Here is a 13,782-nt window from a genome sequence, read left to right as displayed (position 1 = left end):
TGTTCCTAAAAATGCCTTTAAAAATATGTGAAGTTACATATTAAGTTCTTAACAGCACAACATGTATTCATTTATAAGGAAACAAAAGTCAGCATGATCTTATACTCTGGCTGAATGTGGGATTTAGATATGGGCGAAAAGGAAGGAGAAAAGTGTTTGGGGATGGGCAAGGCAATCCTGGGAGAATATGCACATTTTCCCTCCTTGTCATTTTTTAAGAGGCTGGTTCTGGAAACAGATCAGTCAGGCATACAGGTGGGAAGCTGGAATGAAGGATATGCCAACAGGCCTGAATCTATCTGCCTGCATAAATCACGCACAGCCAGTTGTTTTGCCTTATACCTGCCTCAGGAAGGAAATGAGAAAGGTGAATAGAAACCATGAACCCATATATCAGAAATATAAAACAAAAGCAGTTCACACTTTGTGTGACACTTTCATTGAACATACACACCATAGATACATGTCACACCAATTCATGTGTGTATTTCCAGCTTTCAGAAAAGAGAAGAAAGTACTTCAATGGTTCACGAATCATTTTGTGTAGGAAAACTACTTTTGAGTAGCCCCACCCTGAGATCAAGTACAGGCCCTTGGTGAACAGGAATGTGATAAAATTAATCATCTAGTTAGCTTCACTCTATCAGTGCTTATGAAGGGGACCAAGGGCATGTCTAGTTTTCAGAAATAAATCACACAAAGTCTTGCTCAGACTTGGCTTCGAATGGAATTACAGTACGGGAGAAGCTTAGCCTTAGAATGGAAGGAAGGGCACAATCTTTATACTGAAGTCTGGTTTCTACTCAGCTCTACCACAACCAGCTGTGTGACCTTGAGTAGTACCCCATCACTGAGGTCCAAGCCAGCACACCTGAAAACAAGGGGGGGGACTGTGCTTTCTAAAGCCTTTCTCAGCTCTAACAGCTTTTCACACTAATTAAATGAAAGCTGTCAGTCACCTGATGAAATGAAGTAAAGTATGTAAAGGTGCTGGCACAAAGCCCCCGCCCCCAAAAAAAACCAAACCAATTGCTATTGAGTGATTACAACTCATCGCCACCCCACGTGTGCCAGATAGACCCGTGCGCCACAGGGTTTTCACTGGCTGATTTTTCGGAAGTAGATCCCTACGTCTTTCTTCTGAGGCACTTCTGGGTGGATTCAAACCACTGACCTTTTGATTAGCAGCTATGTGCTTAACTGCACCATCCAGGGACTTTGGCACAAAGTCAGCCCTTGAGAAATACTAGTTACCACCTTTTCTTTCCAGGATAAGTCTTAGTCTGGGCAGGGTAGGCAGTCAGTTCTGTAACATGATTTTTAGGGGCCATGAGTATTGAGTGCCCAAAATGTCTCCCCAAAGCTTTGCCCTGGTGCTTGAGATTCCCCCATAGCTCCTTTATGGAGTTGAAGATCTTAATGTAGCATATTGCAAGCTCAATAACAGTGGGAAATGGAGACATTTCACCCTAACCATCTCTCTCTCATTACTACCTCTGTGCAAGTGAGTTTAGTCAAGAGCCCTAGGGTTGGGACATGCTTGATAAGAATAATTTGGACTAGGGAGGAGAGAAAGGAAAGAAGAATGTACATCAGGAGGACAAAGCTGGGTAGTTCTTAGAGATGAAGACAACCAAAGTGGGAGGAAGGAGCCCAAAGCTAACTTTTCCATCTTCTCAATTTTGTTTCTGCCTCCTAATAGGCTTGCATGGGCTAATTTTTACTTGATAGTATATGCATTTTTGCCCTTCTTTTCAGCTGTTTCTTCCATGCCTGGGTGAAATGGGTAGAACACATATTAGTACCCCCATTGATCAGTGAGAATACTGAATTCAGGTGGGGCTAGGTCTTCTGCATCCTGGGCCAAGGCACCTTCTACTTTACCATGCTGACTTTGTTTGGATTAGAGTACATGACAGCTGATGGTGTAACCAGAGCCATAAGGACCTAAAAAAAAAAAAAAAAAAGACCTGTAGAACAGAATAGAACTGCTCCATAGGGTTTCCAAGGAGTGGCTGGTGGATTTGAACCACTGACCTTTTGGTTAGCAGCCGATAGGTTAACCACTGTGTCACCAGGGCTCCATAAGGTCCTGCTATGGATTAAATTGTGTCCCTCACAAAATATGTATTGGAATCCTAACTGTTATACCTGTGGATGCAATCCTGTTTGAAAATAGTTTTTGTTTTAGTTAGTTTTGTTTTTTAATCCTAGGAATGCCCAGGGCTATCAGGGCTACCAACAAGGAGGAAATCCACATGGCCAAGACACTGATTTGGACTTTCAGCCTACAGAACTGTGAGAAAAAAATTTCTGTTCTTTAAAGCCACCCACTTTGGTATTTATGTTACAGCAGCACTCGGTAAGTAAGGCCCTGAACTGATCTTGACCCTAAGGCAACAACAATCAAAAAATTTGCTGTAGAAGGCCCCCTAAGTGAGAAGGCTATACATGCATAAATTTTTTTTTTATAGCCTTCTTGAATTCATGTACTTTAATGTGTTAGAAGAAAGTAAAGAAGATGGCAAAGTAATACCAACATCTGATCTTTCTTTGGCATATTTCATGTCAACTAGATAGTTTGATTTCAAGTTACCAGGTGGAGGTGGGACTTTCCTCAGGCTACCTGCCTGTTCAAGTAGATCTTCCAGGGACCAAGAGTAGGTCTCATTTTCATTCTTCTTTCTTTTTTTTAAATATTTTATTGTGTTTTAGATGAAAGTTTACACAGCAAATTAGATTCCTGTTCAACAATTTATACACAAATTGTTCTGTGACATTGGTTATAATCCCCGTAATATGTCAACACTCTCACCATTTCCATTCCACCTTCCCTGTTTCTATCCATTCAGTTTCCCTGTCCTTCCTTACCTTCTCATCTTTGCTTTTGGGTAAATGCTGTTTGGTCTTGTATGGTTGATTGTTTAAAGGGGCACATTCCTCATTGTTGTTATTGTTTATTTTATAAGCTAATCTATTACTTGGCTGAAAGATGACTTCTGGGAGTGGCTTCAGTTCCAGGTTAAAAGAGTATCTTAGTGCAATAGTTTCAGGGATTCCTCTAGTCTCTATCAGCCCAGTAAGTCTGGTCTTTTTTAGGAATTCGAGTTTTGTTGTACATTTTTCTCCCATTCTAACCAGGACCTTCTCTTGTGTCCCTGGTCAGAATGGTCAGTAGCGGTGGCTGGGCACCATCTAGTTCTTCTGGTCTTAGGCTAGAAGAGGCTGTGGTTTGTGTGGGCCATGAGCCCTGTGGACTAATTTCTTCCTTGAGTCTTTGGTTTCCTTCACTCTCCTTTGCTCCAGACAGGAAGCATTTTCATTGTATCTCACTGGAGATGAGGCACTCAGAGGGAAGCATATCTCTGGAGAAATAACAGCAGCTGCTATGCAGTTTATGGGTTCAAATCAGGGTTCTAGCCAATAACTTACTATTCAGTTGTAATCCCTCAGTTTGGACTTGTTTTCATTCTACTTAAAATCTTCTCCTGTGCTTCTTTGAAAAGAGATTTATATGTACAGTGGCTTAGGCTTTTCAATGCCCCAGATCTCAATTGCAAGTAAGATATTCTACCTCAGTGTGTTCACCTGGGGAAGGATTTTACTAGATAAATAAAGCAGTTAGTCACCTTTTCTTCAGAATAAATACAAAGATACTCAGCCTTTTGTCATTTCTCCTCATTTGCCAAAGGAAATGATGTGTTCACTCCCCTGACTTGTTGCTTTGGGTTCAGGGGAGGCAAAATGTTCTCAGCAGGAGGAAATGTATCACTTACTCGGGAAGAAAGCTTCTAAGTTGAGGCTTCTGGATTTAACTTTGTTGACTGGAGCAGGCAGTATGTCTCTAACTATAAAACTGTGTAAATTTACATGCTCCTAAGGAATGAAAAACTGAATCAGTGTCCCAGACCCTGACACAGAGAGGTGACCACTGAAGTGAGACAGTCACCATCAGGGGGAAAAAAAAGACTTTAGGCTTCGATTATGTAATGAACTTGTAACCACCCGAATACCACCACATCATCAAGGTAAAGCTAATTGTCTGTCTGTTCTCATTTCCACAGACTTGTTTTGATTATTTTCCCCCATTAAACTCCTCTAGAAGTGCATTTAATATTGTTGTTGTTGTTAGTTGTTATCAAGTTGACTCTGACTCATGGTGACCTTATGTATGACAGAAGAAAACTTTGCCCTGTCCTGCGTCAGCTTTATTGTTGGTATGTTTGAGTCCATTGTTGCAGCTTTTCTGTCAATCCATCTCATGGAGGGTTTCCCTTGTTCTTGCTGACCAAACATAATGTCCTCTTCTAGCAGTTGATCTTTCCTGATGAAGTATTCAAAGAAAGCAAGTAAAAATTTCACCATCCTCACTTCTATGGAAAATTCTGATTGTATTTCTGATTTAACATGGTCTCCCTTAAATAAAAATATTGTGAAGAATTAGAAGGCAACATAATGTTATTTGCTTTGACGCTTGAAACCTTTTAGGACAGGTTTGGGTCCTGACAACAGACAGGGCAAGGTAGAATAGAGAAAAGAGGAAATGATGTGAATCCATGCTCTTGCAACTGCCCATGGAACCAGGAGACTGAATGGGGAAAAACATGGAATCCTTTCTGAAGCTAGGGGACTGATATAGAAGATCTGTGTTAAGAGGTTTTGTGGATGATTATATATTTCTGAAGTGCTCTGAGAGCCCTTACAGGAAGAACATGGCTGTCTAAAGAAAAAGAAAGTGGGAGGGAACAGTTGGGCCTAAGAGGAACAGTATTAATTTCTGTAGTCCTTCTTCCTTTTCAGACCCAGCAAGCTGTCTGCCCCATCAGGCTAACTTTGTAGTAAAGGGTAGACCGATGTTTTGTCAATGGAACTCAACTCAAAACCTGACCATGATTTCTCACAAAGGTGCAAAAACTCCAAGGAACACCAATACTTTCTAATAGCCGAGCTGTTGGCAAGCTTCTTGATTAGGGAAAAACATGCAAATAGATTTTGTTACAGGTTTACCTTGGTTTCTTTTCTCCCTAAATAGGCTCATTTACCTCCTCTTTGTTTCGAATGAACAAACATGGTCAGTCATTCCTTTCTCGTAGCCTGCAAAGGGATGGTGTTATTGAGATTATTGTTTAGAGCAGAGGTCAACAGACCTTTTCTGTAAAGGACAAGATAATAAATATTTTAGGTTTTGTGAACTATATCATCTTTGTTGCAACTATTCAACTGCCCTTATAGTGTGATACAGCCATAGGCTATCATATTTTTATACAAATAATGCACGCCTTCTACATTTGTTTGCCAACTGCACCTTCCCCTCTCCGTGAGGTATTTTCATAAGTGCTGCTGTGTCAATTTTTTTTTTAACAGCATTGACATAGTGGTGCTTATGAAAATAACTCATGGGGGAAGGGCATGGTTGGCAAACGTAGAAGGCGTGTGTTATTTGTGTAAAATATGGTATATACATAATGAATGAGCATGGCTATGCACCAATAAAATTTTTTTGAATTTCATAAAATTTTATGGTCACAAAATATTATTCTTCTTTTGATTTTTTTTCCAACCATTTAAAAATAAAAAACTATTCTTAGCTTGTGGACCATACACAAAGAGAGAGTGGGCTGGATTTGACCCATTCATCATTTCATTGAACCCTGGTCCAAGGTAAATGAAACCAATATTTATGAGTAGGAAAAACACTTTTAAAAATCAACTGTATTTACATTTACATTACATGCAATAAAATGTGCTCATTTTATATGTATAGTTTGATATGTATTGAGAAATTAATACATCTATGTAACCACCATCACAATCAAGATATAGAACATTTCTATCACCCCCAAAATTTCTTTGTTCCTCTTCCTGGTAAATCCACCCGCACCCCTAGACCCAGATAACAAATGATCTGACTTCTGTCACTTAATATAATAGATTTATCTTTGATAGAGCTTGATACCACCACCTGTCTGTCAGTTTCTTATAATTTGATGCTTTGCATGTTGCTGTAATGCTGAAAGTTAGCCACCGTTGTTCCAAATATTAGCAGGGTCACCCATGGTGGACAGGTTTCTGCAGAGCTTCCAGACTAAGACAGACTAGAAATAAACGCCTGGTGATCTGCTTCCAAAAATTAGCCAAGAAAAACCTTATGGGTCATAATAGATATCTGACTTGCTTGCTTGGGACATATCATCAGGAGGAATCAATTGCTGGAGGAAGATACTGTGTTTGCTGAAGTAGAGGGCCAGAGAGGGTTAGAGAGGCCCTTGGTGAGATGGACTGGCACAATAGCTGTAACAAGGGATTCAAACATGCTGGCAATCATGAGGATGACACATTTCTCTTTGTTAAAGCTATCCACTTGTGGTATTTCTGTTATGGCAGCACTAGATGACGAAGGCAGGATTTGGTACCAGGAGTGGGGTGCTGCTTTAACAGATACCTAAAATGTGGGAATAGTTTTGAAACTGTGAATGGATGGAAGACCTAGACACAATGAGAAGTGGAGAAGGCAAAGATGGTGAGAAACAGCAGCAGAGGACTGGCAGACCAGAAGACCAGTGCCAGACAACGCTGGAGCTGACCCATGGAACCAGAGAGCTGAGTGCCTGTGTGCAGGAGGCTTCCTGGGGGAGTGGGATGCCTCTGGGCACTTTTGGTGGAGGTACAGAGCTTTGGAACACTTACCTCAGCAGGGCAGATGCGAGCATGAAGCTCAAGGAGCCAAGAGGCAAAGAAACAAGAAACAGAAGCTGAAGAGACAAGGAACACAAGAAGCTGAGCTGCCTCAGTCTCAAAATGTATGGCCATAACTTCAGGGGTTTCAAATGGTAGAGCCATGGCCTCTGGTGTTTCTAAGGGTGGGACTGCCACTCACATGGACTAGGAGAATGGTGTGCCTAAAGATGAGGGAGAAGAGTTGCTGTCCCAGTGGACCTGGAAGGTAGAGCTGAAGCCCAGGGCTGAGGGGCTTCCACTCAGAATCCAGAGATTGTGGCCAATACCTAGAGGCTGGAGGGCAGGGCCATTGTGTAAACTGTCTTAGAGAACAGAGGATTATTTTCAAAGCTTTGAGGGCTAATGTAGTATGTTCCGCTGACTTGCTTGGTGCCTGTTATCCCTCTTTTCCCTCCAGTTTCTCTCATTTGTAATGGAAAAGCCTAGCTTGTGCCTGTTCTGCCGTTGTACCTTTGGAAGCAGATAACTTGTGTTCTAGACTTCACAGATGAAGAGGAATTTTTAGATTTTGGACTTGGAGTTAAGACTTTTGCTATGATATGACAGGGTGAATGTTTTTCATATTACAAGGATGTGATTTGGGGAGGCCAAAGGGTGGAATGTCATGGATTGAATTGTATACCCCCAAAAATGTGTGTCAACTTGGTTAGGCTATGATTCCCAGTATTGCATGGTTGTCCTCCATTTTGTGATTGTGATTTTATGTTGAGAGGATTAGGGTGGGATCGTAACACCACCCTTACTCAGGTCACATCCCTGATCCAAGGTAAAGGGAATTTCCCTGGGGTGTGGCTTGCACTACCTTTTATCTCTCAAGAGATAAAAGGAAAGGGAAGCAAGCAGAGAGTTGGGGATCTCACACCACCAAGAAAGCAGCACCAGGAGCAGAGCACATCCTTTGGACACGGGGTCCCTGCACCTGAGAAGCTCCTCAACCAGGAGAAGATTGAGGACAAAGACCTTCCTCCAGAGCCAGCAGAGAGAGAAAACCTTCTCTTGGAGCCGACGACCTGAATTTGGACTTGTAACCTACTAGACCGAGAAAATAAATTTCTCTTTGTTAAAGCCATCCACTTGTGAGGTTTCTGTTATGGCAGCACTAGATGACTAATGACTAGATGACTAGATGACATGTCATCAGAAGGGATCAATCACTGGAAGAAGATAATCATGTTTGCTGAAGTAGAGGGCCAGCAAGGCTGACAGAGACCCTTGGTGAGATGGACTGGCACAATAGCTGCAACAGTGGATTCATACATGCTGGCAATCATGAGGATGACACAGGACCGGGCAACGTTTCGGTCTGTTGTACTTAAGGTCACCATGAGTTGAAGTCAACTTGACAGAAGCTATCTGTCTGTCTGTCTATCTATCTGGAGCGTAATAAAAAATAGAATCATCAAGCATATGCTCTGTTGAGTCTGGCTTCTTTTTCTTGGCTTGATATTTTAGAGATTCATCCATGTTGTTACATGTATCAGTAATTCATCCCTTTTTATTGCTGAGTACCATTCCGTTGCATGGATATGCCACAATTTGTCTTATTCATTTACATGTTGATTTACTTTTTTTTTTTCCATTTTTTTCTATTATTCATAAAGCTGCTAAGAACTTGCATAACAAGTCTTCATGTGAGCATGTTTTCATATGTCTTGAGGAAATACCTAAGAGTGGAATTGCTGCATCATATGGTAAGTGCATGTTTGACTTTATAAGAAACTGCTAAACTTTCCAAAGTGGTTCTACCATTTTACATTCCCACCAGCAGTTTATGAGAGTTCCAGTTCCTCCACATCTTTACCAACACTACTGGGTATGTGATGGCATCGTATTGTCATTTTAATTTTCATTTCTCTGATAGCTAACGGTGTTAAATGTCTTTTCGTGTGCTTACTGGCTAATTGAATATCTTCTTCTGTGAACTGCCTATTCACATCTGTGGTAGGCTGAAGGATGGCTCCCCAAAGGTATCAGGTGCTAATCCCTGGAACCTGTAAATATTACCTTGTTTAAAAAAAAAAAAAAAATGTGTGTGATTAAGCTAAGGACCTTATCCTGGATTATCCAGATGGGCCCTAAATGTGATCACATGTATCCTAATAAAAGGGACGCAAAGGGAGGTTTAACATATACACAGAGGAGATATGCAGATGGAGTAGAAAGAGATTTAAAGATGCTGGACTTGAAGATTGGAATAATGCAACCACATGCCAAGGAATGCTGGCAACTGCCAGAAACTGAAAGATGCAAGGAACGGATTCTCCTTAGAGCCTCCAGAGGGGACATGGCCCTACTGGATACCTTGATTATGGCTCAGTGATACTGATTTTGGACTCCTGGCCTCCAGAACTGTGAAAGAATAAATTTCTGTTGTTTTAAGCTGCCAAGTTGAGGGTAATTTGTTACAGCAGCCATAGGAAACTAATGCAACATCTTTTGTCCATTTTTAATTGAGTTGTTTGTCTTACTGTTAAGTTGTTAGAGTTCTTTACGTATTTTGGATATAATTCCTTTTTCAAATATATATATTGAAAATATTTTCTCCCAATCTATAGCTTGTCTTTTCTTAATAGGGCCTTTTGATGAGCAGATATCTATCTTTTTTTTTCTTTTGCCTCCTATGATTATAGAAAAAAACTCTTTCAACATCTAAAAATTTCATGGATTTTCATGATATTCAGTAACTTTAGTATCTACTGATTGAGAAAATAGATAATGCAAAAAGCCACTGTTAAGTTTTTAATACATTTGTGTTTATAATTACAATGGCATCTACATGCACAAAAAACATTATTTACTCAGCGTACAGACTGTGCTTGGTTCACAGTGGGATGCTTAGTTTTTTAAAGTTATACTGTAAACCCCAGTATCTGTAACTACAAGTTTGGAACCACAGGTCTAGCAACTTGCTATCATGATAATAATGTGGAGGGCTTGCAGCCTTTCTTTGTGGAATGGGTTCCTATACCAATCTACACAGAGAACTTATTTAAGTGGTATATCTTCTGCCCAGTGCAGTTACCTCCTCCACAGCATCCCCAGTAGGTGGGCATCAGTTTAGAATTCATTCTTGGGAATTAAAGCAGATCCTCTGGAAAAAGAGCAGGGGTATGCTGTTACAAAGTTTCAGTATCATTTTTTACAAAGACATGGATTGAATTTACTATATTTCGTTATTTGCTAGATTAAGAAAAAAGAACCCAGAGTTTTGGTTCTGGTCTCAACGTTGACTTGTGGTGTATCCTAGCCAAGTCACAGATTCTCTGATTCTCAGTTTCCTTATCTCTTAAAAAGTAATAATAATAATGCTAACAACTTATTAATTAATCTGTCCTGGCTTCTAGGCAATGGTTTTGGGTTAGCTTCTTTACAGGTATTAGCTCCTAAGAAGTTCAGAAAAGCAACACTCAGGGATTCAGTTTCCATTGGTATAGATGAAAAGCTCAATAGATTCTTGGGGAGGGGGTGAAATCTGCCTAAACTGGGTGGCCAGGTTATGGCTGAAAAGCTTAAGGGTAAGAGGGGTGTATGGAGCAGAAGCAAGCCCCCCAAACTCCATTCCAGGGTAAAGCTCATCTCTCAAATTTAGATTATGCATTCTATACTTCCATTTCAAGTGCTGAGGGATGATTATAAATAACAACCTGACACTAGTAGAGAGTGGTTTTGAAGACCGGCTTTGTGGCTAGTTACCTCAGAGATTCTTTATCTCTGTACTGACCTTTCCAAGAAAAAGCTGATAAAAAGCAAATGTGGAACCTGCTCCTGCAAGAGCCTGAGCTGTCGGGATTCTCTTGTTCTTCTAGATCCAAGGGCTCCCATATCGGCAACATTCTCTGAAGGAAAAGTTAGAGTTATTAGAATATTTATATCCCAGAAAGCAGACTATAAGCCTTCAGGAATTTTGTTTCTCCAGTCTCCCTTTTCCTTCTCTTTAAAAGAATCCCAAATCTGAGTATCCATGGGCTCCTATCCAATTTAAACTTTAGGCATCATCTGTATGGAGCCATGGAAATATTTGGGGTAAAGTCTCCCAGCCAGAATTAAACATCATTGCTAAAATTGATTGATTTCCTCTGTCAGGTACTGTGGTTTGATTTGAATAATGGAAGAAACCAGATTTGAACTTCTTCCGGTTGAACAACTCTTCTTTCCCAGGGCTGCAGGAAGTTTTATTCTCTGGTGGCACAGTGGTTAAGCTCTCAGCTGCTAATTGAAAGTTTGGTGGTTCAAACCCACCAGCTGCTCCATGGGTGAAAGATGTGGCAGTCTGCTTCTGTAAAGATTACAGCCTTGGAAACCCTATAGGACAGCTTGACTCAGTTCTATAGGGTCACCATGAGTCGGAATCAACTGGCTGGCAACGGGTTTTTTTTTTTTTTTTTTTTGCCACCCAGGAAAATTACTTCTTTGGGGACAAGAGGGCAGCAGAGAGCCTATTCCCCTCAATCAAGGCAGGGTTCCCTGACTTGGAAAAGAACAAGTCAGTAACAGTTGTTGGACTGATCAGGTCAGCTGGGACCCTTGCTCCCCTGAGAAGCTGAAGTTAGCAGTTGTGTTTGTTACTCTGTTGCTGCCCAGGGAAGCTACAGAACAGTCCAGCATTGTAAGGAACTGGGTGTGTGGGAGCTGAGAGCTCTTGACAGGCACTGTAATTAAAAGGGGATGCAAGTGTGTTGAAAGTGGAGCACATTCCTGCACTGGGTCCTTTGCCAGGGGTGATAGATTGTATTGTCCACAGTTCACTACTTCACTCTGATGGCCAGAGTTGGCAGTCTAAGTCAGTGTGAGGTGGCGGGGCCTTGTAAATGTAACATTTGCTTTGGAGTCAAAAGCTCCCATGTTCTATTTCTGCTTTGGCTTGGTTTAAGGACCGGAATGGAGATGATGGCTTGATTTTTTCTCTGACATAGAGTCCCGTAAGGACTCTTCAAGTAGTACATGTATACAAAGGGTTTCCAGAATCTCCTGGCTCTGCTTGGTTGGCTCAGCTGGTTGGAACCATACATTAACAAAAGTATGGATCTTTTACCTTTGTGGGCCAGTTAGCTTTGTTCTGTTTCAAGGCCATGGACTGGGTCCTCTGGCTCCAATCTTGTAAAATGTCACAGAGAAATTAATGCAAATTAAATGCCTAAGGCAATAGACAAATCATAAAAAATCAAACCTATTGCCATTGAGTCAATTCCTACTCATAGAAACCCTACAGGACAGAGTAGAACTGCCCCATAAGGTTTCCAAGGAGTGGCTCGTGGATTCAAACTGCCAAACTTTTGCTTAGCAGCCAAGCTCTTAACCACTGCACCACCAGGGTTCCTCACAACTCCTATTAAGAATTTAATACAGTAGTCCCTGACTAGTGACAGTGATCTTTTCTGGCAACTCTGTCACAAGTTGGCTCTGATGAAAGTCAAATACCTCATCATTTTTTTCGTTAACACTATTTGTTAAAAAGACTATCCTTTCTTTATTGAATTGCCTTTGCTCCCTTGTCAAGGATCAGTTAACTATATTTTTGTAGATCTGTTTCTGGTCTCTGGCTTCTGTTTCATTGGTCTTTATGCCTATTCTCTCACCAATACCATACAGTCTTGATTACTGTAGCTTTATACTGCTTCTTGAGGTTGGGCAGTGTCAGTCTTCCAACTTTGTTCCTCTTCAGTATTGTGTTGGCTATTCTAGGTCTTTTGCCCTTGTATTGTATTTTAAACTTCGTTGACTCTTCAAGGTCTAGCTCAGAGCCTTACGTAATCATAGACTGTTTGTCTACCCCTGTGTACAAATAAAGCCATTTTAAGACTGCTTGAAATGAAAGGTTTTTGTTTTTAATTGCCTAAATTTTCCAGATGAAAATTTTCCTACATTATGAATTTTATATGTAACATCAATGAATTATTATTATTATTATGTAGCACCAGAATTCTTCTTGGGAAAATGCCATCATCTATAAAACTACCTTGATAAACGGCTTAGGGAAGAAGGTAAAACACGTGAAGTCATGAGCCAAGGCAATGAAAAGTGGTGGTGAATCTGTTCTTGAAACGAGAGAGACTCTCTTTGTTCCCAAAAGGAAGGATACAGAGGAGAGAGAAGGAAAGAGAAAGATAGGAGGTTGGAGGGATTTGCAGATGAAATAAGGCTGAAATCCACATGTGATGAAGCAACTAGTGGGAATTCCATGATATAAAATTAGGAATAAAACCCATTAACCCATTGCCATTTGATGTTTAATTTGAAAATCTTTGTCCGCAGTGACACACAGAGAAAACTGAGAATGAAATGAGCCCACTAGGAATTAGCAACCATTTTGCTAAATGTTTGGATTTTGACAGGTCGTGAATGGGGGTCTGAGCTAAGCTTATCTGCTTCTCAGTGGGCCAGGAGACCCCAACTAAGTTAGCATCTGGATAATACATATTACACTTTACAGTTCTTAAATTACTCTAATAGCATTATTTCTTTTGATTCTGTTTAACAGTCATGTGAAGAAAATCCTTTTAGATTATGAAAATTGAACTCAGCCTACATTGGACCAGACGTTGTGACAAATTATTGGGGATCTGCTTGAATGAGGTCTTATATGCAAACCTTATATTTACATTTTTTTTTTAATTTTTATTGTGCTTTAAGTGAAAGTTTACAAATCAAGTCAGTGTCTCACACAAAAACCTACATACACCTTGCTACATACTCCCAATTTCTCTCCCCCTAATGAGACAGCTCCCTCCCTCCCTCTTCTCTCTCTTTTTGTGTCCATTTCGTCAGTTTCTAACCCCCCTCTACCCTCTTATCACTCCTCCAGGGAGGAGATGCCAACATAGTCTCAAGTGTCCACCTGATCCAAGAAGCTCATTCCTCACCAGCATCCCTCTCCAACCCCTTGTCCAGTCTAATCCATGTCTGAAGAGTTGGCTTTGGGAATGGTTCCTGTCCTGGGCCAACAGAAGGTCTGGGGGCTTTGACCACCGGGGTCCTACTAGTCTCAGTTAGACCATTAAGTGTGGTCTTTTTACGAGAATTTGGGGTCTGCATCCCACTGCTCTC

General features: G+C 40.8%; 1 protein-coding gene across 5 annotated transcripts in view; it reads left to right on the top strand.

The window, feature by feature from the left end:
* The window catches only part of SLC25A37 (solute carrier family 25 member 37), a 128,462-nt gene extending 119,683 nt beyond the window's left edge, over positions 1-8,779 (top strand). For all 5 annotated transcript variants that reach the window (XM_003412472.4, XM_064272684.1, XM_023551008.2 and 2 more), the window contains 2 exons: positions 2,215-4,028; positions 8,340-8,779. The gene's annotated coding sequence lies outside the window, so the exon portion shown is untranslated. The remainder of the gene's footprint in view (positions 1-2,214; positions 4,029-8,339) is intronic.
* The last annotated feature ends 5,003 nt before the right edge of the window (positions 8,780-13,782 follow it).

The sequence above is a fragment of the Loxodonta africana genome, chromosome 19, assembly GCF_030014295.1.
Source record: "Loxodonta africana isolate mLoxAfr1 chromosome 19, mLoxAfr1.hap2, whole genome shotgun sequence".
NCBI lineage: Eukaryota > Metazoa > Chordata > Mammalia > Proboscidea > Elephantidae > Loxodonta > Loxodonta africana.
Note: the sequence above shows the minus strand (reverse complement) of the source record. Positions and strands in the feature narration are given on the sequence as shown.